Here is a 5,471-nt window from a genome sequence, read left to right on the forward strand (position 1 = left end):
AAAACTTTATTTACAAAAACAGGTCATAGCTTGCCAAAACCTAAAATAAAACAAGAAATCTTTCAAAGACATATATGTTTTTACCTAGTGAGGGAAACTGGGACCTCATAGGCAATTATTTTTTTCTGCCAAGAAGGAACAGGATAGAGATTCCAGAAGCAAAATCTGAATTTCTCAACTAACTCGTCTTTGACAAAGCCACCACCATCAACCTCTGGGGAGAGGAGAACCTATTCAGTAAATGGTGCTGGGAAAACTGACTTACCACGTGCAGAGGATTAAAACAAGGTCCCTACCTATCACTATACATAAAAACTAACTAAATGGATCAAAGACCTAAATGTAAAACCTCAAACTATAAGAACCCTAGGATATGCAGGAGACATCCTTATGGAAATTGGAAATGGCAACCAATTCCTGATGAAAACCCAAAGTGCCCACACCATAAGATATAAGATAGACAAGTGGGGCCTCATCAAACTCAAGCTTCTGCAAAACCAAAGAAACCATTAAGAGAGCAAGGAGATAGTCCACAGGATGGGAAAAAATATTTGCCACTGTATATCTGACAAAGGCCTAACATCTAGGATCTACAAGGAACTCAAATGTGCCAAAAAGTAAAAACAAACAGTCCCATTACAAAGTGGGCAAAAGTGAATAGACACTTCTCAAAAGAAGACATATAAGCAGCCAACAGATACCCGAAAAAATGCTCAGCCTCACTAGTCATCCAAGAAATACAAATTAAAACCACAATGAGATAGCCCCTAACTCCAGTCAGGATGGCTGTCAGCAATAAATTTTAAAAAACAGATCTGGAGAGGACACAAGGAAAAGGGAACATCTTTACACTGTTGTTGGATGTGTAAACTAGTACAACCTCTGTGGAAAACAGTTTGGTGATTCCTAAAAGATCTAAAAATTGACCTTCCATACTACCCCACAATTCCCCTACTGGGCATACACCCAGAGGAACTCAAATCACTCTGTGAAAAAGATACCTGCACATGCAAATTTATGGCAGCATTATTCACAACAGTAAAAACATGGAACCAACCATGTTATCCATCAAAAGAGGACTGGATAAAATCATGTGGTACATATACATGATGGAATATTATGCAGCCATAAAGAAGAACAAAATTATGAACTTCACAGCAACTTGGATGGACTTAGAGTCTATAATACTGAGTGATCTATCACAGAAACAAAGAACTGAGTACCACGTGTTCTTACTCATGATCAGACCTTCTACAATTAACATAATACTATAAGAAAGGGATTGGCAGTAATGGAAAACTTCCGGGGAGAGAGGGACCGGATTAGTAGTAGTGGGAAACTGCTAGGGGAGGGAGACACACCTCATCAACAAAGGTAGCTGCATAATTAACATTTGTATACCTAACCCTGAATTGTACACCACATCTTTAAAATAAAAAGTTAAGAAAAAAAAAAGAAAAGTATTTTCTCCTAACCATGCTCCAGATATCATCTTAAGGTAAGATGATGATGTCCCCAAATGTTACAGAGTGCCTGGTTTAGAAAGCAAAGCTATAAACTGAGCACAGAGAAAGATGCTATTTCCAGGGCAATGTGTGGCATTCATTTTGCAAAGGGTTGGGAAGAGCCACCATCTTGGAGAATGTGGTTGATTGAGTTTTGGTACTTAAAGCAAACTTTGAGCAATTATAGAGACTGAGATAATTCTGAAAAAGCTAAGAAAGACATTATTTAAAAAGAAGCAATATGCCAGTACACTCTGGTATGGAACAGAAATAACGACGGTGGGTGAGTGTTATGTAAGAAACAAGGATCAACACAGCACAGCACTGACTGTGCAAGATGAAGAGAAAATTGAACCAGACCAGAACCAAGAACTATTCTCATAGCTATTTGTCCATTTCCACCAGCCCTCTAATAAAAAGAAACTAAAAATAGCAGAACTCCTTTGTATATCATTTATAGTGATGGTGATTAGCTCAGAATATTATTATTCAGTAATATCCTGAATAGTGATAGTAATTAGCCTAGGGTATTATTCTATCATTGAGATATTGATATTATTCTATTGTGAGATGTTGAAAGAATTTCTTTGAAGCCTTGTAGCTCAAATGTACCTCATAGTAAGGTTCAGGGGTCCCCCACATTACCTCACTACTAATTTAAGACTTGGTCAATTGGTTTCACATTAGCATATTCTCATCCCAAACATTATCATATTGAATCCCTTGAGATAAGAGGTTATTTTCAAAGAGAGAAATTTATAGAAGGTGATAGGATAAAAAATGATTAGACTGTAAGATTCACAAGGGCAGAAACTATAATGTTCTGTTTGCCACTTATGTACATTTTCTGATCTTTAGACACTCAGATATTGAAAAAATGAATGAGTGAGTGTTTCTAGTATATAATTGTGTTTAGGATAAATATGTATTATTTATATTTTTATTCTATAAGATAGATCCAGTCATTTCCAATCCATTGAATAGCTTCACACAGTTCTATATAAATTCTCCTTCAGATATTATCTTCATTATAAGGCTAGGTAGAAATTAAATAGTTATTATACTCAAGATATATATTCCAGAATGAGCAAAATTGAATAAGCAGTACCTATTGACAAGAAATCTTTTTCTAACTGTTCTATATATATGCATGCACACACAAACACACACACACACACACACACACACACACACACACACACACACACCCCTACTTTTCTGTATCACCCATGGAATAGGTAAATATATACATATATATAGTATTTTGTATATGTACAATATATGTATAATGTGTACATATGTATGGAATCTTCCATTTGAGAGATCTTTGAGACAATTCCTACAAAGACCAAGTGCTGTCTTTGGGTTGATGATGTATTTATCAGCTTCCAAAGATTATATTCAAAAAATTCGTCTCTATGACTTAAAGCCAAGTTAAATTATGCCCCTACTCATAGTTGTTAGACAGCATTAAGATTCTATATGTTTCTAATGATTCGCTGAAAAAGAAGAAAATAAATCACAGCAATAATTTTAAAATGCTTCTATTGCTAACCCAGTTGCTAGTTATTTATTTGGAAAACTATCAACTGGAGTATGTATGTATTTTATATAATATATATATTATATATACATGCAATTATATAAATTATAAATTTGTATATTTATAAAATCTTGGTTTTACTTATATATGTGTGCATGTATGTTAGATAATTTATGATATCTTTCTCTTGAGATTTGATGATAAGTTAGTAAACGTCTTAAACTGGGCCAATGCTTTAAAATGTTCTGGGTACATAGTACTATATTTGTAAAAAAAGAAAAATATTATACCTTCATGATTAATTTTATTTATGATAATTTTTAAAAAATTTTATAAGACAAAGCTAAATTTTTTTTGTTCTTATGGTTACTTTTTTATTGTCAAAATCCCACATTGCTAAGAATGTTGTTTCACAATATTCAGCTAGAACTTTTTATACTGTTTCCTAGGCTTTGAGGATTTTCAGATATAACGTTCAGAAAATTTTCAGATATATTGTGGGTTTTTTGATTAATAAATTAATAATATGTAATTAATAAATTACCTGCAGTGTTTTTGCAAATGTATAATTACACAAGGACTTCAAACTATATGTATGCTAATTACATATAGTACAAGCTTAAAACATGTAATACATGTTTTAAAGTAGCTAAAGAAACAATGAGAGAAAAAAATGTCTTCACCTAAGCTGTTCTAACATAAGCATAATTTCTGTTTAAATTAATATAAATTTGCATTAAGTAATTTATAAAAGAAAGAAATTTATGTGTAAGTTACTGAACATTGGGAGTTGATTGTTACTGGATAGTACCCTAACTCTTCCTGATTGGGTTATGTATACTATTGTTCCCATTTCATAGGTGAGAAGACAGAAGCACAGAGAGGATAAAATTATTGAAGACATAAAGCTATCGTAGATGAGATAGAGTAATAAAGCTCTCTCATAAGCACTGAGTAAATATCTTTTAAGGCACAAAGAAACTTAGAAATCTTTCTTCTTGATCTCCTAAAAGTTATCTAGGTCAGTTAAAAGGCATTTACAGTTTGTTTGCTTTTTCCTTAAGAAGATATTTAAAAGAAAATGAGACAATAGCTAAGGGAAGGTATACCGTTTTCAAGAAACTCATTGATTATTTTATAAGAATATTTGTAATTTCAATTTCCAAACAATTTTTTACCAACTTGGATGTTTTATAATATATATAATGCATTATAAAACATATATTTGAAGTGTGAAATATGATACATTTCAAAGATGCTTTGCAAGAAAGGAAAGCAGAAATAAAACTTTATAATTACCAACATTCATTGAAAATGTTTCCAAGGATGGATGCTAAGAGGGAGTTACTGGAAAATATGTGTTTGTTGTGCTTAAGAACACAGAACCCAACTACAAATTCAAAATTTGACTCCACCGCTTACTAAATGTATGACATCGGACAAATCAACTATCCTCTCTGGGTTTTTGTCTTCTCACCTATGAAATGGGCACAATAGTATATGTAACCAATTCAGAATGAGTTAATATGCCATCCAGTAACAATCAACTCCCAAAGTTCGGTGACTTACACACAAATTTTACATCTCAGTCATGCAAAACTATAGGTTTATACAGATCTTCAGAACGGCTGCTGTCCTTCAGTTAGCTGGAAGATTCCAGGCTGCTTGCATTTCACACTATCTTTATGTTGACAAGAGCCTCCGGGTTATCACAGAGAAAGAGAAAACATGTAGAACACAAGCATCAGCTTTTACAGGCATCGACCTTTTATTAGATGACAGTGTTAATTGCTGTGAAGTAGGCAGAACAGAAAATTAAAAATCCAAACTTTGAAAAAAAAAATATAATTCACTTTTAGAACTGAAAATGTCCCTATAAACAACCCAATTACGGGGTGCAGTGGCTCACGCCTGCAATTCCAGTTCTTTGGGAGGCTGAGCTCAGCATATTGCTTGAGCCCAGGAGCTTGTGACCAGCCTGGACAACATACAAAACCTCATCTCTGTAAAAACTCCCTGTCCCCCTCCTGACAAATTAGCTGGGCATGGTGTCCTGTAGTCCCAGTTACTTGGGGTGCTGGGGTGGAAGGATTCCCTCAGCCCAGGAGGTTGAGGCTGTTGTGAGCTATGACCATCTTATTATGCCACTGCATTCCAGCCTAGATGACAGAGTGAGACCCAACTCGAAATAAAAATAAAAGTAACCCAATCAAACTCCTTGCTTTGTTTGAATGTATCCTCCAAACTTCATGTGTTGGAAACAATCTCAGTGCAATAATGTTGGGAGGTACAGCCTAATAAGCAATACTTAGATTATGAGTGTTCTGTCCTTGTGAGTCGATTAACATTGTTATCTCAGGAGTGGGTTCATTATTGAGAGAATGGGCTTTTTATAAAAGTGAGTTCAGGGTTGCCCTCCCCCC

Source organism: Carlito syrichta, unplaced genomic scaffold (genome assembly GCF_000164805.1).
Source record: "Carlito syrichta isolate Samal-C Ts95f unplaced genomic scaffold, Tarsius_syrichta-2.0.1 Scaffold308821, whole genome shotgun sequence".
In the NCBI taxonomy this organism is placed as follows: Eukaryota; Metazoa; Chordata; class Mammalia; order Primates; family Tarsiidae; genus Carlito; species Carlito syrichta.